Source organism: Gobius niger (assembly GCF_951799975.1).
Source record: "Gobius niger genome assembly, chromosome: 9".
Classification (NCBI taxonomy): Eukaryota; Metazoa; Chordata; class Actinopteri; order Gobiiformes; family Gobiidae; genus Gobius; species Gobius niger.
Window position 1 is genome coordinate 27811774 of NC_136860.1, and position 22460 is coordinate 27834233.

The 22460-nt window shown below is 41.7% G+C and overlaps 1 protein-coding gene across 1 annotated transcript in view; it reads left to right on the plus strand.

Moving 5' to 3' along the window:
- Positions 1-4972: 4972 nt before the first annotated feature.
- thsd7ba (thrombospondin, type I, domain containing 7Ba) overlaps positions 4973-22460 on the plus strand; it is a 254772-nt gene continuing 237284 nt past the window's right edge. The window contains exon 1 of the mRNA XM_079563517.1: positions 4973-5288. The gene's annotated coding sequence lies outside the window, so the exon portion shown is untranslated. The remainder of the gene's footprint in view (positions 5289-22460) is intronic.

Below are 22460 nucleotides of genomic sequence, written 5' to 3' on the forward strand. Positions count from 1 at the left end.
AGTGACTTACTCCCACCTCTGCAGTAAGTATAATAAGCATCAAGGGTTATTGTAAATGGACTCAACTTATATAGCGATCTTCTTCTTCAAAACGCTTTACAGTAAGGAGTCAGTCACCTCATTCATACACCAGTGACACTGGGCGCAAGGTGGGTGAAGTGTCTTGCACAAGGACGCCTTCAGGAGCTGGGATTCAAACCACCAACCTTCCGATCATGAGACGACCCGCTCTACCAACTGCGCCACTGTTCATGTGTTACATTTGGATCGACATGGCTGTTCAAAACCATGATGCGTCTCTGTTCAGCCATTTTGATGTACATTTTCTGGTACGTTTCGGTTCATGTTGTCATTTGGACCAAACCTTAGCTGAGAGACAGATGGCCTCACAGTTGCACTATGGTTTCGGAGATAAGTTTTATGGGTGACTCGATGGCTTTAGAAGCCCGGGTCGTCTGGTAGCAAAGCATGCCCAAAAAGTTTGTCCAGTATTGTGGAACTGTTGACAATCACAATAAGGTCAAACAATGTGCTTTCACTTGGGCAAGTTTGGAAGATTGTGTGTATTTTAGGCCATGACTTGAACTCACTACTTGAAATAGTTGAAAAGGCCACTTCCAAATAATAATAACCTATTCCGAGTATTTAAGGAAAATGTGAATGGATTTCAGCAACAGACGTCTCTACATTTTTGAAAAGCCCAGAATCACAGTTGTTACACTGAATAAATATGACTCATAATTTGTTGTTCAACTGCTCTGCTAATATGTTGAACACTAAAGTTCAGGTTATTCTATACTAAACTGAATACAATGTATGTTTTTAGAAACTACCCGAAGACTAAAGACATTTGAAATGTATTTATGCAAAACACCTTTAGATTGTGCAAAGCTGCTGCGGTGAAAAGTTGTTCAAGTATAAAAGATAGCTTCCTGCAACTATGTTAAAATCTGCAACACCTGCGAGGAAGAAAGTGCAACCACAGACAGGATTAAAGGGCTTTGATTAAAACACAGAGACTTGTTGTGTGATGCATAGAGGTTCGGCAGGCGTTTTGAGTGAAGACAGTTGATCTGGATATTGATCTTGAGGAAGAAGTCTAAATATGCAGGATTACTGGAACATGAGGGAATGAAACGGTAACACTCCACTTCCGGTATGTTTCTGATTTGATTTAAACGTCATTTCAACCTGAAAAGACTCACAGAAGACTGAACGAAGACTGAACGAACGATATGGAATGCATGGCTTTGACGAATGATAGCCATGATCTTCCCCGGAGCCTGGACCCTGGTGGTGGTGGAAGAGACCTGGTTGGCCACTTGATGAGCGGAGCCGAGGAGGAGCCAGGCGGAGAAAGGGGTGGAGGAGGGTCGTAGCACGGCTGGCAGACGGCTGAGTGATTGACCAGGGAGCTCAAAAAGGGGATCCTGAGCGATGAACGGCTGGTGAGGGGATGAGCAGCTGCGGTGATTGGCTGTTGTGAAGGTGTGGCTTCAGCGGGGTCCGTGATTGGATGATTGGAGTGCGCTGCCGGTGATGAGTGAATGCAGCTGGTAAGTCTTCCAGGTTGAATTTGCGCATAAGCTTCATAACATTGTTAAATGGGACCATTTTTGTGCAGTCCCTTTAAAGGGGGGGTATAATGCAAAATCGACTTTTTCAAGCTCTACATCATGTTATTATGTCATTCCCTCATTAAAAACATGCCTGAAGTGTTGCCTTGGCACGTTCACGTATTTTTGAGTAATCTGTAAAAACTTTGATGGCAGCCATTTTAGGGATCGGTTTGCCTGAGTCCTCCTAGGAACGCCCCCACCTCCTGGAGACGCCTTCGAGCTTTCCTCACCAGCCGAGTAGCCAACCACTGCTCCTCAGCAGAACCCCCTCCCCACTGATGCCACAGACAGCGTGTGGAGGGGGCGTGTCTGAAAGAGTCAGAGGTTCTTAAAGAGACAGAGGCCTATTTTAAGACATTCGCTACAGCCATTTTGAGAGAGCAATTTTATACAAGGCAGTTAGTCTAATTTACTGCATTTACAGACCAACAGAAGGTTTCGTCATCAATTAGTGTGCTATAGACTGGTGCTATGTGATTGAAAAAAGCATAATACCCCCTCTTTAACTTACTGTCATATTTGCGTCTTCTGTTGCATTTAAAGGTCCTATCAATATGCTCTGAGTTGATGTTTCCGTTGTGCATATTCCAAACGTTCAAACTGTAGTTCACCTGATCCTTCTAACTTTTGAACACATTTTAAATTAAGGCAGTCTCTCACGTTCCGCCGGTGACTTTCCTTATAGGTGTGTTTCCTTGCAGATGCACTGCTCTTTTCAGTGTTAAAGAACTCCTGCTCCTCTTCCACCACCTCCCATTGTTTTGAATAAAACCGACACCCATGCCTGTGTTAATAACAGTGAGATCATTCAATTAGCACTCATACATATAGCTTGGCACTTTTATTAAGAATCTTCTGAGAATTGTCCCCGGAGAAGATTTGAATACCTGTATCCTGTTTATCGATGTACCAAAATGGAAAAAGACAATAGGATTTCACAGTTAATCCAAATGTAGCTGAAAATGAACCTGGGATTGTTGATGTAACTTATGTTTTAAAGATTACACCTCACAGGAGTCGTTTTAGTCATAGTCTTTGCAGTTGCAAGTACGAGGCTATCACTGCTCTGCATCCCTGTGTCTTTGTTCAAAAATGCTCGTCTGCTACCACTATTTGTTATATGTTTTATTCATTGTGCTTTGGAAACACTGTTCTAGTATTTTAGCCATTTACCGCTTTAGCTCGCATCAGTCTGTTTTGCTCGCTCTCAGAATTTACTCCTGCAATTTGGTGGACTTATTTTTCCTCCGCACAGCTCGATCGTAGCCTACCTGCTGCTGAATTTATGAATCTGTTTTTGTGACATTTATCTTCAAAAGGACGGAAGAGACCGAAGCTGTGTTTCAGTAAGAGCGCAAGCCTCTGCATAATCCCATTTGAGCCACATTTGGAGATGTTGCAAACCAAGTGCTGTGGAGTCGATTCTCTGAAACATAATGGGGGCATATGAGGGAACAGAATTTGAGCTCTTTAGTGAATGTTAATCCTTTTTTGTGTGTTTTGTAGCTGAATGGTAATCCTTTTTTGTGTGTTTTGTAAATGTTAAATGTATATCATTTTGGCTCCATAAAACTACACAGCTGCTTGGAGGAGCTAAATAGGATATTGCAACAAAAAAAGAAAGAAAAATAAAATCCCTTTAAAAATGACCAGAATAACAATGTTTAAAGAGACTAGATGCAAGTTGGTCATTTTATACTCACTACTGCCACCTCAGGTCTTACATGTAACTGCAAGTCTTTATATTAAGCTTGTGCATTTCATAGACTGTATATATAAATGGACAGCTTCTGCTCACTCCTCCCCGTTTACCATAATGACTACGGTCGTGGGGGTAGTCATGGCACATTTAGAGATTCCCCCTCCCCAGCTCTGACGAAGCATATTCCTAAAAAGGGCATACGGGCAGGATCTTCACTGTAGACTCGGCTCCAATGCTAACAGTCCGACCCTCATTAAGTACGAGATTTCTAAAATTCTTCTTACGAAAACCAGCCTGGTTTCTTAAATTGTGACTAACCCAGCGTTATCTCAGGAGGAATATCTAGCCTGTCTAGTGTTTAAAAAATTTAAACCAGGCGTTAAAGTTGTTTTTAAGGTGTCTAAACTCCAATGTTTTTCAATGGGGGCCTAGCGGCGATATGAAGGCACTACAGCAATGGCGGAGCAATGGCGGCCCCCAGTGTCGTGGGCATAAAGCAGAGCAGCCAGCGGCCATTGATGACGGCACTTCGGACCCGAACTAACAACTTTTTGACAGTGCAGGATTTTAGAGGCAGTTGCAGTGAACAGGTCTGAGCTCATTCTACACATTAGGACATGGCTGGACCATGTAGGGGGAGGAAATACTTAGTTTTAAACTCTATATCGTCCCTTTTAATGTATAGAACCACTAATATGGCATGATGCAAACTATAAACCCAGGCTGTCACCTTGATGAGTTTAAACCATCTGCATTGTAGTAATTAACATGTGCAGACTTAGTTTGTTGAACAACAAGGTGAAATTAACAGTCCTATAAATCAATGAAGGTTTCCGAGTGATTTAAGTGACTATAATTAATGTATACAGAAGCACTCTTCGCCTACACACAGCACAGTGTTTGCAAATATGTAGCATTAAATGCACTGATGGTGTTTCAGTAAGAAACAGACTTCACTTTTATGCACTGTCTGGGAAAGATAATAGACACACTCTATTGGCAAAATAAAACACAACTTGTAGAACATCAGCTAAGATTAAAAAGAAAAAAATCCATCTGAAATGGGCTGCTCTGTTTTGCTCAGAAACGGTGGAAAAAGACGTTTACTTTTTGAATGATTTTATAAACAGGACAAACACCACATTTTAAATTAGGATTAATGAGAGGGTGCTTTATCAACTTGTAACTCCAAATAAAGGTGAGCTAACTTGGTCCCATGCAGTGGCTGGTGCGCTTGGAGGCAGACTTTCGCCCTCTTTGATGAGCGAAGCATAAAAGAAAGTGTCTCCTATACGCCTTTGAATTTGTATGAGCGCAACAATGCCCCTCCACTTTGTGTTCCGTTTGAAAGCTCGAGCACTTAAGCATGCAGCACATTTTCTTTCTGCAACAATTGTATAAAATCCCTCTGCACACACTTATTTCTACAGGAACCTTTGAGTTAAAGAAATGCAAGTGTTCTGCGCTGGAATAAAAAGTGTGTAAAAGACAAAAAGCATTGGAGAGAATCTGCTCTCCTCACTGCGCCCGGACACATGCGAGTGTGCGCTCGCCTCGCGTGTGCGCCCACTATACAAGCAGAGGGGGTGTGTTCACTCGGAGACAGCGGGAACGGCTTATTAGGAAAGCATCCCTCTTAGCCAATGGTTCTGAGGAGAGACGCGGATGTCGCTTTGAGTGAGAAGTAGCACCTCCCCAGAGCAGCGCCCGCCGCACATCCCGTCAGAGCACGGCACAGGCGCATATGCCAGCTCCCGGACGCGCGCCGCTTTCTTTTGCTCTTTGTCCGTGCATTGTGTCCACACTTTCTCACCTCCCTCTCCGGCTCGCTTTCCCCCTCCTCCGCCTCTAGCTTCCACCCCCCCTCCTGTTTTCTCCTCCTCTCCTGACTCTGTCCCGCTGCCGGAGATAGGATCTGATTGCAAACAGCATCAGCAGCGGAGGAGGCGAGTAGCAGTCTTTCACAGGTAAGAAGACCCTTTTGCTTGTCATTTTCCACTCTTTTGTCATGACCAAAGATCAACACCCGTTCATGTTTCCACTGTCAAACAGATTTTTTTTCTTCCATCCATTCTCTGATGTGTGTGGATGTCACACTTGTCACAGTGGAAGTTCAGTCAGTCGGCTGCTTGGCAAAGGTGCTTTTCTAACTTGCTCTGAGCGGGCAAAAAAAAAAAAAAAAAAAACTGGGGCAGATGTGGTTGTAATTAGATATTGAGAGCGCAGCATGGGAAAATCCTCGGCAAGGCTAAATCCAGATTTGGTGAATGGGCCGGTGTGATCAAAGCAGGTGGCGTGAAGTGAGTTAAGAGTTGCCAGTGCTTGAGCTCAGGTGTGCGCCGGGAGATCAGCCGGTGATGAGTGGACTCTATTGATCTTGAAAGCTTGGCATCCTCCCATAGCAAAGCAAGAGCTAATAAATTTGGGGAAAGTTCGACATTTATTTGAAGACTTTGCACTTTTCAGTCACATTTCCCCCCCCCCTGTATTTTGTTGCACTTTTGAGGAATCGGGAAAATTCTTCACGCTTGAGTTATGGTGATTGCCAAGTAGATTTGACTGTTTGACAGAAATGGCAAATCAGAGCACTTGCATGTAAGGAATAATTGCTCTCCAGCCCAATGACGTGTGGCACAAGGAAAGGTTAGGGCACTTAAGAGGTGGTACAGGTCGCTGGCATTTATGGAGCGTGTTAAAAAATGTCATTTTTTTTTACTGTTGAAGCTTAACAAGTGAAAGAGCATTACATTGTATTGAAACATGGAATCAAATCCCACTTTGGAGATAGTTTTCCTTTTAATTCATCCAAAGTTTTCCCAAGGCTTCCACGTTACCTGGGCTAAACCGTGTTGATACTGGTGGTAAACCAGGGTAAATCCAGACTAAGTCAGGCCTAAAACAGCTCTTCACGAGAACTGGATTTAAGCACACGACCAGGATTAGACCCCAGACTGACCACAGGTTAAACACAGAAAACACAGAACTTGTCATACAACATGGACAGATGCAACATCGACACATTTTCATATCCCGTGCTGCCCATGGCGATCTCAAAGCAAACCGATGCCTCTCTAGTTCAAACAAACAAAAACGACAGTGCGGTGATATAGGGTGCATCTGGGATTCAACAGTGCTGCACATTACTGTCACTTGAATCATGTCTAGCTGGTGGGGTGGACCCGGTGGCTTGCTCCATACCTTGAAGCCGTCTCCAGCCGTGATTGATGTACACATTATTGGTGTTTAAAGGTGGCTCGCGCTGATAGCTAATCTCCGAAGTTCATCTTTAGCTAATATTTTCCCGTGGACCGATGCCCTACGCTTGTCTTTGAGCCATACGAATATTCATCACGCTGATGAATCCAAATGAAACCTGAAAATAGCTCTGAGCAAAGTTGCATTGGGTCTCATAAGTAATACAGCGGTGTGCTTATATTTCATTCATGACATAGTTTTTGCCGCGCTCTCTTGGACTGCGCACAGGGAGGAATCAGAGAAATAGGTTTATGATGTGAGCAGACTGATGGAGGTGAGGGAAGAGCCAGACAAGCTACCGCGGAGGCATTAGCGGCAAGAAATCTGTCTTTTTGTTTTACACTCGCATCCATACTTTTGTGCACAAAGATTTACATAAAACATATCAAAGTCAGTAGCTTTATACTAATAGGTCAAAATGTCATTGCTTAGTTTCAGTTGACTCAAAATGCAGAGCAGCACGTATCAAACTTTAATAGTAGTAACGTGGTTATGTATTTGCGATATACTGCAGTCATTTGAAAGGTACCATAACAGAAATGTTAACTTTCTAAAGAAGCTCCCAGGAGCCTCACTGGCTCTTAAGAACAGTGCAATGTACTCTATTAACACAGACAGGCCTTACAGGCCTTACTATGCCTGATTTTTTTTCAAGTATTGAAACAACATTTGATTTGTCCACCTTTAGTATATTGTAAAGTCAAGACATTTGTGGGAAAAACACTGTGCATTTAATTATAAAGCATTTGTATCATTTCATAAATTTGCAGGCTGGTTTTCAAGCCTGTGAAAGTGACCCTGCAAGTTGTGAAATGTGCCTATAAACTTGTCTGTGAAGAATTGGGAAGCTACACACCCATACACATTCGGAAAGTTAGGAATGAATTCAGGCCAGAACATTTTAATTCAGCAGTTTCGTCTTTCATTGCTTGTGATATAAAAAAATCATGTGAAGGGCCTTGAAGTGTCCTTTTTGAGTACCCAACGAACACCATCTGATGGAGATATGCAAGGTTTAAAGGCCTCTGTGAACTTTTTTTTGGTTAACAAACAATGAAAGAGGCAGCGAGTAGAGCTTAAACTGTTAGTTGTGGTCCAAACTCATTCCTAATTATTGAAATTCAAAAATGGTAAATCAAAACAGCTTGAAAAAAAGAGCTGACAGTCTCGCTGCCCATCCAGACAGCATCCTCAGAGCTGTTGTCCGTGGCGACCACGCCCACCAGATATAGAAGTGGTGGGTGTGGATGACATCACCGGACATCACTGGATATTCAGCAGTATACTGTAAACCGTGTCCCACACTGGTGAGCTCCTCCACCTCCACCTCCTCCTTCCTCTTCCTCCTGCTCAGCTCCCTCCGCTCCACAACAGTCTTTCACCATGTCCTGGGAAGAGCATGTGCAGACGAATAGAATCCGTCTTATTCTCCAGTGAACGAACATTCGTCAGAACAATAGTATAGGGACAGAAGGCTTTATCTCTTTATGCTTTTAAATTACATTTGTGATATGATGGTAATTATAATGGAGTGGTGCAACTGTATATTGGGTGGGTGGTGGCGGCGCAATTCATGTTTGTACCTCAGCAAAAGAAGGTCCTGGGTTCAATCCCCAGATGGGACGGTGCCTGTGGGATCTGTGAGGAGTTTGTGTGTCTTCCTCTGGGTGCTCCCATTTACCCTTCCACTAAAAATAGTTACAGTGGGGTTCATTCAGGGGCCAGGGCTCCCTTGAAAAAGACATTCTGAATCTCAGTGGGACTTTAAATAAATGAATGCAGATTATTTTGTAAATATCTGTTAGAATAACTGAATGTAGTGTGTGAATTTTCAGTTCCATCTTAATAGCGAATCAACTGCACTTCGTCATGATCTAATTTCTTGATGTAGATGTGCACTGCCCTTTAAATTGACAAAGAAGAATGACAAAGTGCCTCTCTTAACCCCACACTCAATCACGGCTGTATCAAGCCAGACAGGCGGAGTACCCTATATTAGGCATTCCTCAGACTACAATAATGTTATGTGGAGCAGAAAGGAGCTGCCTCTGCCGTCTCCTTGACACTGCCTCCGTCATTAGCACAGCATTCACACTAGAGGGACCCGGAATACATAAAAAAATCTCCACATTTTGAGGAAATTATAGGGGTGAGATTATATTGGGGGGGAGCCGGAGCCTTTTGGAGCCCAGCGAGACTTCACCGCAGACAGCTCCACTTCGTCTTCTCTCTTCCTCCTCTGCCCCAGGTGTGACAGGCAGCCGGAGTAATGGGGGATGTTTGACAGATGCATATTTCCAGCCTTGAATGCTCCGTATAAAGAAGATAGACGGCACCGGATCGAGGCTCGGAGCACGAAGAGGGGGGGAGACTAACTGTGAATCACTCGAATGCTGGGCTGCCTGTATCGCGAACACCATTGATCCATCACGTGACCCAGGTTACTAATTGCACATGCCTGGATTATTGACTGAAATATGAGGGTGGTATTGGAGTCCTGGAGACAAGCGGCATGATATTGGGCGTCAACTTATATATGGCCCCATGAGTGTGTACAATCAATTGCGTATAGCACAGATGGAAAACATTCGGCACATGTGGCATAGTGCACATTTAATGTAATTTGATAAAGTCGGTCACATCATAACACTGTTCTATTTTGTTCTATTCTTTTCAATTATGTTTATTTCAGCCTCTGCAACATCATATATAATAGTGGTGAAATGTACTAACTTGCTTTCAATGTCACAGAAAAGAATAGTATGTCTTGAATCAAAATCAGCTGTGGCGTGTGGGTGTGCGCCTCCTGGTCATTATAACGGATTTGTACTAATGTTAGAGACTTCCTGTGACAATCAATTCTTCATAAGCCTATCCGGGTCCTGCGCCGTGAGCTGGGGCCAAAAGATTACACTACAGTTTATACAGTAGAGAGCAGTGTTTGCTGGCAAACAGGCCCTGTAGCCTGTCCAATCTTTCAATCTGTGCTCAAAACTAGGCTGGATTTGGTGGCTCTCTGGCTCATCAGTTGTCTATTTGGCATATAACTCACAATCCCTTCATGGGAATGTTTGCAGAGGGAACTATGTTGTTGCGATGTATAAAGGCCCACAACCTAAATATTGGGGAACATACAGTACAACAGTTCAAATTTGGCTGGAGCTCTTTCCTTCCAATGTGTTAGAAGTCTTTAATGGGGTTTAATGTCTTTGTGTATGCTTTACAGTTGGATTTTGTTGCCATCTCTCCAATCTAAAAGCCATTCAACCAATGAATGCCTTAATGTGCACCATTGGGGGTCGGGTCCAGCATTTTGAATCAGTGCATATTTAATTTGTAATTATCACAATCATTCTTAAAATGACTGAAATCCAGCGACACATTGTGCAATATGGCACTGTTTCTCAAAGAGTAGCAGTCATTATCTTTAAATGTAATATCATTTAAAGACAATTTTGAGGTTAGACCTTGTTTTGACTTATAGTTTAACACTTTATTAGCGTTTTAGTCCCTTTTTTTTTAGCACTAATTCAGGCCAAGTTTTCTTTTTTTTTCTAGCGTTCTAGCGCTGCCCAACATGGTTACTTTTTCTTCAGGGTATTTGGTGTAAAACATTTTAGAACAACTACAAATGCAATTTCAGACTTGCAGATTTTGGCTAGGTATATGCACAACTTCACGAGGGGCCGTACCTCCATCTGTGGGTGGAAAGTGAAGCCAAAATTTCACTATATAAAATCTGTCAAGAATAAATGAGTTCACCAAGTAATTACACGCAAGTGTCCATCATTGCATATTATATACGTACTTCTGTCTGATCATTCCTTTTTGAAGTGTGTGGAAGGTGCAGAATCACTTCAGCGACTTGTAATAGAGCTTTATATAATTGACCATATTTTTTAAGGCCACGGGGGGCTGTAGTCATTACTGTCGGCTTTGAGAGCGAGAAGAAAGAAGACCTCCTGGACAGATAAAATATATGTGTTTGGTTCTGCCTCTCCAAGGGAAACCTTTGCAACGGAGACACTAGAAGTTAATAGTATCAACTTTTCTTTCCTACTGTGATCTCTCTTTTTTAAAGTATAGTCGTTCATCCTTTTTGCTCGGCCCTCTATGTTGACTGGCTATTGTTGGCCACTAAACCAGGCTTAACCAAAAGCAGATCTTACTTTATGATACTACCTGGGCTGCTATATTGGGAAATCATCACATTGTTGTACTTACACTGGAGTTGCACACATCACAATAGTATCTATATATTTCAATACTGAAGTAGAATTATGCAGTACTACAACATGCAACGATATCTCTACTCAGTATATAAATGAAAGATAACTGACTGACAGAAACATTTTTATTTACTCATAATCATTGCTGACAACAGTAATAACAGGTCTATGTGAAGAAAGCAGTGAGTCAGTGTGTAAGCTGCTCAAGACGCTAGAATTCTACTGGTTAGCATTTAGCTTCAACAGCTCAGCTCTCCAAGAGAAAGCCCGGAACCACACTCCAAACATCTAGCCTTGGCTACAACATGCTGTTACTGTAGTATTTCCTCAGTGTTCATAGAAGTGAGCCACATGTGTTTATCGTGTCGAACCCATTGACCGTTGCTAACCGGTTGCATGCTAACGTCTTGAGCAGCTTAAACACTGACTCTGACTGAGACTCTGTTGACATAACAAACTGTAAAAATCATAGAGAAAGGTTTTCTGTTTCCTCTTTGATGTGTTCATTTAGTCTGAGGAGTGAAGAAGATCTTTAGTAAATCCTGCTGTAGCTCGACAGACAGAGCTGCTATGTCTGTGCCACATTTGCTGGATATATCACATAAACGTGCTGGGGCCGTGTTTTTACTGTTATCTTCTTGAGCAATGATTACGAGTACATAAAAATGCCACTGTCAATCAGTTGTCTTTCATTTTCATCCTGAGTAGCGATATTGGTACCTGTTGTAGTACTCCATAATGCTACTTCGGTATTCAAAATGGCTGCGTGATGTCATTGGAAACGTATGTATATGAGTGTTTGATGTCTCTTGCAACTTTAAGTAACATTTGTTTTCCTCTTGTGAGACATTTGCTCTTGACAAACTAGATGAATAATTGCAGCAGATGGCTTCGTGCTGACATATTTAGCAATCTGGGGCCTTTGAATTGTATCTATATCAGTCCTGATGCAATGAACAGTATGAGTAAGAAGCTAGCCATTTGTTCCTGATATCCCTGGCTAATAGGATTACATGCATCCGAAAAGTGCCCCAAAGAACTGTTTGCCGTGACATGTATTTTTTTTTTTTAGTGATACTACTAAAGGATTTGGTTGTTCGCTTTTGCCGCTGAAGGTATAAATTGTAAAATCATTTTGGAGCTGTAAAAATTTGCAGCGTTTAACTGCGTCTGCCCGATGTAATACGGGCTGTCAGCCTGAGAATGCAGATAGCAGTCGGGCTGTCAGTCAACCTGTGTTTATACCAGCCTTCTCTAGAGGACTCTTTCCATAAAGCGCAGAGAAAACTGACTTTTGAGTTTCTCCTGTCAACATAATAATGGCTATATGCAGCTTATGTTCTGGCGTCGGACGGACTGAAAGCTATTAAGCGTTGGATGAGGGGTATTTATAGACGTTAGGAAGGGGAGGGTAACCCAACTTTATCTCGCGAGCCATCACTTGGGATTGCTGTTGTGTAAACAAACTATGATGAATAATAATCACTGTTGCACATTCATCTGGTTATTTGCATTGGGATTAGCTGCAGCAAGATTAAAAAGAAGTGTGATAGACTTCAGGAGTCAGTCAGAAAGCGGGAAAATGCATAGAACGCAGATCTACGTGAATATGCAAAGCAAAACATAACGGTATATGTTTATGGAGTGAGGCTGATTGCAGCATCAAGGGAAGTTGTCCGCACCGGGTTTAATGCAGCTCATCGCATGAAGGTCAGATTAGTCCAGTCCATCTTATTCCCTTACCTCACAATCTGCTTTTTTTTTTTTTTTGTGTGTACATTAATCAAACCCAAATAAAGCCACCAATGTCTATTCTCGGATGTGATGGCACTGTCCTGACAGTGGAAAAGAAACCCAACCCTTTCATCTTCTCATTATTTTCCACAAATTCAAGCCAGGGCTCCTCCGCTCGCAGAAACGATTATAAAAATCAGTAGCCCTTAACTCTTGCCCTTTTGTACCAGCTGATAATTTCATGCTGCCATCCTCTTCACCTGATGAGGGCAGAAGGCTCAAACCATTATTGAGACATAAGTGCAGTTATGCTTCATTGGCCTTTTGCTACTTTTACCTTGCTACCCAGAACACACAACGCCCCGAGTCTATTGAATTTATTGACCCTCAATACCCCAACTCTTTTCAATTACATTAGACCCCACCCCTATTGCGAGAAGAATACAAATGCGCTATACCGCGTGTGGCTCATCTGGATGGGCTTTAGGTGTAGGTTCGGATAACTGTGTAGGTTATTGTTTGGGTGCTGCGCAGCTGTCGAATGCTTGAAGGGAGAAATCGGGTAAACCAGTGAACCCTGTGTGTCCACCTGTTGACCTTCAGCTCTGATCTGCTGCCGCCGTCACCCCCATTACCTCCGCATCACTGCCCGTATTCTCTCGCCCATCCTATGGTGTAATTGAATTAGTGCTGCAGTGCGCATGTTTTTTTTGTCCGAATATTCAGACCATGTGCCCCCTCCCTCCCGCATGCGTTGTCTTCATCACCGCAAGTAATTACACCTAATGAGGATGGACAGGAGCGGTTCACCTGAAGAGAGCACTTGACCTCTGGAGGAAACGTGAACTAAACAGGGTTTGAGGACACTTTTGCGCGGTGGTATTTTATGTTTTTTTTTTTTTTTTTCATTTATTCGAAGGGGCTGGATGCAAGTTCGCCATTTTATACTCACTACTGCCACCTCAGGCCATATTTGTAACTGCACCTTCTATATTAAGCTTGTGCGTGACGGCAATTCGGACCTGAAGTGACACCTTTTTGAGTGACAGTGCAGGATTTTAGAGGCAGTTGTGGTGAACAGGTCTGAGCTCATTCTACACATTAGTACATGGCTGGAACATGTAGGTGGAGGAAAATTTTACATTTTTTAAACTCCCTATAGTCCCTTTAAGCGGCAGAAAGAAACAGAAAGTGACAGAGAAAAATACCTTTGACAGATCAAGTCTAAGATCTACTTGAAGCACACAAAGGAAAGCAATAGGACAATTATTGATGCTCGAAAGGGAGTGGGATGAAGTCAAACTTATTAATTTCTCTGAGGAAATTACTTTACAAAGAAATGAAAATCTGCTTCATTTCTCAATAAAACTCTGCAGTTCCTCAGCAACAAACTATCAAGTGGTGCTTTTGATTAGAAATCTAAATATTGGTCTGTTATCACTAAAAGGTTGTCGATAGACACAGTATCTGAGCTGTACAAATCTGTTTAGAAAAAAAATATTTTTTTCCAAGCATTTAAAGCAGTACTAAGTAACTCATGCTCCTAGAGGCCACACGCGCCACTGCAGGTGTCGTAGACTGTTGCGTTTTTTTTACTCATTAATGGTCCTTGAGAATAAATATATGCTGACAGAAAACACAAAGGGAGAGCGGGATATTGTACATCCAATTACACCAGTGGTTCTCAACCTAGGTGTCGGGACCCCCAAGGGGGTCGCGAGACAAACTTCGGGGGTCAACAGGTCTTACCAATAAAAATATATATTTAAAGAGGGGGTATTATGCTTTTTTCAGTCACATAGCACCAGCACACTACAATGATGACGAAACCTTCTGTTGGTCTGTAAATGCAGTAAATTAGAAAAACTGCCTTGTATAAAATTGCTTTCTCAAAATGGCTGTAGCGAATGTCTTGAAATAGGCCTCTGTCTCTTTAAGAACCTCTGACCCTTTCTGACACGCCCCCTCCACACTCTGTCTGTGGCATCAGTGGGGAGGGGGTTCTGCTGAGGAGCAGTGGTTGGTTACTCGGCTGGTGACGAAAGCTCGGAGGCGTCTCCAGGAGGTGGGGGCGTTCCTAGGAGGACTCAGGCAAACCTATCCCTAAAATGGAGTTTTTACAGATTACTCAAAAATATGTGAATGTGCCAAGACAACACTTCAGGCATGTTTTTAATGAGGGAATGACATAATAACATGATGTAAAGCTTGAAAAAGTCGATTTTGCATAATACCCCCCCTTTAAAGGGACTAGATTGAAGGTGGACATTTTTATACTCACTACTGCCACCTCAGGTCTAATACATTCCTGCAGTCTCTGTATTAAGCTCGTGCATGACGGCACTTCGGACCCGAATTAACAACTTTTTGAGTGACTGCAGGATTTTAGAGGCAGTTGTGGTGAACAGGCTCATTCTGCACATTAGGACATTGCTGGAGTATGTAGGGGGAGGAAAATACTTAGCTTTAACATTTTTCAACTCTGTCTTGTCCATTTCATGTAGCATATAATATAATATTTCATTGTAGCATGTGCGTGCTATTTTACTTTGTTTATTAAGAATTATATAGGCTAATGTTCCTATTTCTCATGGTGTGACCCGGATGGGGGTCACAAACCCCTTTAACTGCTACAATGGGGTTTGCGACTCCATAAGGTTGAAAACCACTGAATTACACAATGGAGATAATTTTTTTCACTCAAACTTGGCTGTAAATACTGCTAAAGTGGTGCTAGCCCTCAGTTAGCTTTGCCCGTTAGCCTGATAGCTTCTTCTTCGTGATTCCATTAGTGTGTATTGTGCCTCCGACCTGGTGCAGGGAAAGTTGCAATTGCGGTTTTAGGGCCAGAGACACCAGCCAACCATCCCATTAACGCTTGTATTACCCCCAGAGGGACTACGAAAATAATTTATTAAGGTAAACAAGTTACTTAGTTTTTCCTTAACCAAGCATCTGTTCCCAGCTCAGATAATGTGAAATGTGTTGTGGGTAAGAACAACAATATATTTAAGTTAAAGCAAGTTATTCACTGTACTTGCGCCCCAAAATGACAGAATGTGTTATTTTTAGACAGCATGGATGATTATTATGATTATTTGCTCAATGGCCACATACAGTTTATTGGTTTGTAGAGGATCATGGAGTGCACGCACATTACACTGGCACCGTCGCTTCCAAGTCTTGTCTATTGCAAGTTTGGGAGCAGTGGACCAGCTGCACAAAAGCACAGAAAGGCTGTTTAATGGTGCCGAGGGCCATAAACAATACACTTAATGTTGGCAGCCCAGAGCACTATAAAATCTCACCCTGTGCCTTGAAGGACCTGCGGGTCACACTTTTTACGCAACTGTCAGAAGGCGCTGAAAACAACACCTAGTATAAGACACAAAATCTGACATTTTGGAAACGTGTGTCTGTGTGAAGATAGATATGTTATAATACATGACATTAACCCATTTGCCTGAGAGTTTCTTAAGTTCATTTAGACATGACTTTTTTCAATGTTTGTCCAAATGTACAAATCAGTAATATTTGGAAAGCCGTGTGAGGCCACTGCTTGTGATACTGGGCAGCAGACAAAAACGGGATTGATTGACTGACTAAATTGTAGGACCTGGCAGTGTAAAACCAAAGTCTTTTACTGATTCTGAGTCTGAAAGGAGCTGAATAATCGTCCTTTGAAAACTAAAAATAAAGTAATACAAAGTCTGCTGAGGTAGCGCTGGCATCTGTTTCGGATGCCTCTCTCGTTTTCCGGGCATGTCCCACTGGGAGGAGGCCCCAGAGAAGACCTAGCACACACTGGAGGGATTATGTCTCCCGGCTGGCCTGGAAACGCTTTGGGATCCCCTCAGTAGAGCTGGAGGGAGCGTGTGCTTGGATAGGGAATTCTGCAATTCTTTACTGAGACTGCTGCCTAAAACTGAGTATTGTAAAACATATATAAACTTAGCATTACTTTGCTGCTACAATGTAAAATGTATGAACTGTCAGAGCACACAGATGGTTAATGTTTATGAAATATAATGATACCCTGCCTGCATAGCGTTTCTTTAAAGTGGGAAGTGGGAAGAAAAGGTCACTGTGTGCAGAACTCACAGTGTTTCATTTAATGGTACGAGACCTAATTAACCAGGCTATATATAATACATAGTGGACATATTCGTGACTTAATCTTTATAACCAAGCTCTAAATTATATGGTTTGTGAGTCAGGAAACAGGAAAACAGACGGGGCAAAAGCATTAATATTTATTCATATGGCAATAAGGCAAAATTGAAAATGTAACACGTTCCTTTCTGTCCCTGGCTTTGTTGCCTGACGTTTTGTAAGCAGCTTCATGTTTTTCTCTCAGGTTTCTTTCACACCTAATAGACTGAAGTCGGAACTGAAGTTGTAATATTGGACCAGCTATTCTTGAAATTGTTTGTTCTCACTGTTACTTCTCAAATGAATCAAACTGTGCAATACACTAAATCAGAAATAGAGCACTTCTGCTTTAGGCTTGTGACGCTATCAGTCTTTGTTGTATATTTTTTCTTCTTGTCATCAGTTTTGGAGCTGGAAGAAGAAAGTACGAGTGCAGTTTGTTTGAAATGCTTAAAACTTATATTAAGTGAAATTGTGAAGCGCCGGGTGCACGGAAGCAATTCCTTGTCTCACTTGTATGATGTTCATATTCTTTAAAGATAATTACAAATGAATAACAATTAAACAAAACTACCTTCTTTTTCCAATCCTTTTCAGACACCACAGCTTTTGTGTGTGGCCTCTTAAAGATTTTGCTCAAATTCGAACTCAGCTCATGTCTTTCTTTAGTCCTTCCCTGGCCTTTGAACTGTTTTATATTCACACTGCAAATAAAAGCTCCCATTCAACATTGTAAAATTACAAACCTGATCTTTCCCATCTTACAAGGAACCCCTCAGGTGTATGTATTCTGGATTGAAAATAAAGGAAAATAGCAACTTGTTTAAAAGATATATATATTTGCTATTATAATATGAAATCCTTTTATGAAAAATTGTATTTCATGACGTTTTATGAGACAACACATTAGCCTGTCTCGAAGCACATGAAAGCCTTGTTTGTCTCTCATCTGTGAAAAAGAGGTCATCACTGCGTGCCCTTGTATTATCTTATAAAGCTTTGTCGTCCCATGAATACCCAAAGGAGTGAGTAAAGAGTGCTTTTGTTGTGAAGCGTTTGATGTGCACACAAATAAGCTCTGGAGAGTGTCATGCATGTTCTAAGTTCCAAAAAAAAACGACCATCCACTCTATTTGTTATATACAGTATACAAAACGCCAATATGCATTTAGATAGCAATGTGTTATCCGTCCACTGGATGCTAATTGTGGTAAAATATACTCATTAGTTATATATCCTATTTATTCTTTCTTTACTCATTGCCATATGAGGTGAATCAAATGATGCCGCCTCGTATTTATCGTATTTAACAATTCTTACAACATCTGGCCCATATAGTCGTAACATTTGCTGGAAATTTGCCCCTTTGCTGTGGCAGTTTAATGTGAAACTTTAGTCATGGGCATTTTCTTGTTCCTAGATTTTGAAGATTTTGTTCAGTGCTGATATGGAAATGTGAGTACATTTAATCAGGCCATGGAGCGCTTTAATCAGCTGTCCACAGTGACAAGTGGCAGCAATTTCTTTTTCAGCTAAATTTAGCGCCACAGAAATACTGTCAAGAATAAACAGATTGGGGCTACTGTTGGCTACCTGCCTAAATGTAGTTATAATCTCACTACGTCGTCTGTACATAAATGTGACTTATGCAAATCACAGAGGATTAGTGGATATCTTTCCTGATGCAGTTTTACTTGTGCCAAGAGGCGTTGGAAGTGCTCCAGCTAAGGCGACATTGAAATCATCCATGTGCTGGATTGTTGGGCCCCGCAAGGCTCTCTTGAAGATGTGGTGTTTGTGTTGAGGAAATCAATCATATTTCCTCTCAGAACTTGATGCCTGGGGTGTAAGTATCACAACCTGTTGTGATGGCCCTTTGCTCTCTCGACACTTGGCAGTTTCAGAGGAGCGCCTGGTGATGAGCCCTGCTCTCCACTTGAGCGCCTCCTGCGGCACTTCATTATTTCATTACGCTCAAACCTGCAGCATTGACGGCATCGGCAGCTGGTTGGTGACGCCTTTCTCCGTCCTCCTTTTGCTGTGTCACCAGATACACATTCTTTGCTCTTCTGCATCTAATTAGGACAGGCTGTGTGGCTCCAAACAATGGGATAATGACTGGCACTGGCTTGTTCCTTGTGCTGAAGCTGAGAGCCTCCTGGCCACATGCCAGTGCTGTGAAATGGGACTCGCTCGTGACACAACTGTGCCACTCCATGAAAGCCATGGCAGGCTGCTCCTCCTGTGTTTTTATGATACTGCGATGATTAAGTGCCAATTACAGCCAAACAGTTTACTTTGCAGGCCTGACTGACACTTTATAATTTCTCTCACTTAGTGAAGAAAGATGTCTTGGTTTGATCCAGTAGCATGTAATTAGTCACAGTAATTGCTGCTAATCAAAGGCAATTTGAACTTTTAAAAGCCATTTGTGGTTACTCAGAAACTTTTTTTCTTCTTGATTTTGTGGGTGGTGTTGCATGTTTGGTCCTATTAGAGTGTGCACAGAGCAGCTCTTAGGAAAATAAATGTATATAGCGCAGACACTGATGTGGTCACAGGGACAACGGAGCCCCGTGGAGTGTGCTTTATCATCCGCTGCTCTCGGAAACAGCAGGAGACTTTGATGTTTTAAATGCCTATTCTATACACTGCCCATTCATACGGATAGGGATTAAATGAGCAGCCATGTTTACTGGAACCTTCTCACCTACAAAGCCTCACAGCAATTTGAAACATCCATTGTTTTTGAGGTTACATTTCAGTTCGGATAAAACATAGTCTGACATGCGGACCCCTCTTGTACAATTCTGAACACTCAACTGTGCATATACAGCATCAGGCAACTCACATACAAAATGACTGGTGATGTTTAATTATAGTGGCTGAGAGGTTAGAGCTTTTGCCCCACAGCAACAAGGTCCAGATTTGAGACAGATGCAAGGCTGCCAGTCACACCGATCAAAACCAACCACTCATGGACTACATTCTCACAGTTTTCACAACAACTGATGCTTTTGAAATACCAAAAGTCGATGTGCTCTACCATATGAGCCTGTAAGAGATGTCAGTCCTGAAAAAAAGGGCGTTACTGTATATACTGTACATAGTGTGGCTGTTTAAACACATCAAAAATGTTTTCTTCTGTTGCCAATTCTAAGTAGTTGTTGATTGCCTTAATTAAATCAATTACTTCATGACAGTCTAATTTTTTACAGCATTCAGAGACTGATCCAGTATCATTGTGTTGATTCAAGGAACAGTTGCGTTAATCAATCTGTGACGATGGCCAAGGCCCTGCCTGAAGATCCCAACATAATCCTACCGTTGCTAGGTTACGACTTCAGCTGCGAATTGTCAATGGCAAATGATGATCGTTGATTGAAATTTGCTAATTTAAAATGGTTAAACACCATTTTTGGGAAAGCATAGTTAACACAATTATATTTAAAATTTTGCTAAAGATTGTACCCAGCATTCTTTAGTTTGCTCATTTTTGTGATGTTTGTAGTTTCACTTCCTTATTGGACACCAACAGGAAGTGATATAGATGAAGGCAAACAATTTTAAACTGTTGCCTTGCCAACCATGTTAAGTCAATGAGAAATGAGTCAGCAGCTTAAAAAAACCACATAGAAATAACTTTTATGCCCAAAAAAAATTGCTGCTTCACTGACATAAAATGATAATTATGCAACTGATGAGCTGATCCTTCTCAATAAGTCATATTATCAATATCATTCAAACCTGTCATAAGCACTTTAAGTAATATTCTTTTCAGACAGCAATATAACCTATCCTCATTAAGTTTTTGTACAAAACAGACTAACTCTGTAGTTTAGGCCTCTCCAAACAAGATTGTGATCTTTTTTTGCTTTAGCAATACATGTTGTAAAATTGACCGCATAGTGTATATAAATCCAAAATCATGCATCTCTACACCCAAGTCACAAATACCTCCAGATGGGAATGTGTCAGCTGCAGAACGACCTCTTTGCTGACCTTCTCTGAATGCTCTGCAAAACTCTGTTAGAAAGGAACTTGACAGTTGAGTATTTGTGTGATCATGTTGAATTAACACACAGCGCATATTTGAAATCAGTGAAGAGCACTGAAGGTAAATTATGTATTTAATTTAATGTTAAACAGCAACAAATACTGATAAATGAGTGTTTGACCTAAATTATTAATTTTGACTTGTACTGTATTTTCTGGACTAAAAGTCGCTCTGGAGAATGAATCGTACCAGCCAAAAAATGCATAATGAAGAAGAAAAAAAAACATATAAGTCGCACCATTGGCAACTACCTGGGCATGGAGGCGTAGCTGCACTGTCGACAAGCCTCTCCCGGCATCACGTTGTTCAAGCTCGGAACTTGTTCCTCTAGCTGTGGCCATGTAGCTTTTAGCCCGCGATTAGCTTTTTTTGTTTTCTTCATTGAAGTAAGAGAAACCTCTGCTTTTCACTAGTCCCTCACACGTTTCTCACTAACTCCAAACTTCCTGTGCTTCCATGTGCTGCTCAATTACCGTTTTTTAAATCTTAAGTGGGAAAATAGCAAACATGTGAAATTATATATTTGATATATAAGTCGCACTCCCAGCCAAACTATGAAAAAAGTGCAACTTATAGGTCGGAAAATACGTAATATATATATTTTTGCGGTTAAATGCCCAATAAGTCTCAATTGACTACGTTTGCTAATAAAAACAAAATTCCAGTGCCAGATTTGTATAAGTCAAAATTACTCAAATTACTCATGATATCACTGGAAAGTGAAATGTGTCTCCTCACCTATTGCCACGGCTTGTTTTTGCCCTGTCCTCAGTTAAGTTTTCTTTGGTTCCTTCAATTGGATTTGTCATTGTCCAGTGTGTCCAGGGACAGCTTAAGCAGCACTGTGGCACGAGATGGTCACGATTACTATTGATTATAGATCTGAGACAATGAACTCAAGGAACCTTTGGACTACATAATTGGAGAGAATAAGGTGCAGCAGGGATTCAGTGACATTGTTTCGTGTTAGAGGGATTAATGCATGGCTTAACTTGTAAATTAAACATATTTACGATACAGACAGATTTGTGGTCGAGTCACAACTGATCACCGTTAAATCCTCATTGTTCTAGTCTCAGTCCGAGTCAAGCAACAGTAATAGTAATTGTACTCACGGCACAACATGAAGGCACATTTATTAGAGCGCATAACAATAACTATTCCACATAATGAGAATATAATTCATGTGGATGGTAATTGAGTACACTAAAGCGATTTGTATACACGCATATATTGTGTCTACAGTGTAAAGATCCTAAGCTCTGCTGCAACCAAACAGCCATTTAGCATGATTGAATACTGTGATTTTGCAATAAAAGCAATAAAAGTCGAGCATCATAATAGCAAAACAGAGGAGAGAGAGAAACATTTGCCTTCAGCGGCGTGGTGGTCATTTTTCACTAACAATGAGCTGCTCTTGTGTCTGTGTCACTGGTCTGAAACTATAAGCCTGTTTCCTAAACCGAGCCCAGGAGAGGTCCGGCCCGCAACCCTGACTGATTGGACCTGCCAGCCTCCAAACAGCTGATTGGATTTGGCTCAGTTCAGGTCTGTGCTTTCTCAAAGTGGACGGTCAGAGGATTGTCCGCTGAGACACAGGGCTCAATAAAGTCCCACTTTTGGGGTTTCCCTTCTGTCCTCTTTTCTTGTCCAATCACATAAGTGTCTCTGACAAGAAAAAGTGAGGACTCGCCTGACCTTACCAGTCCAGT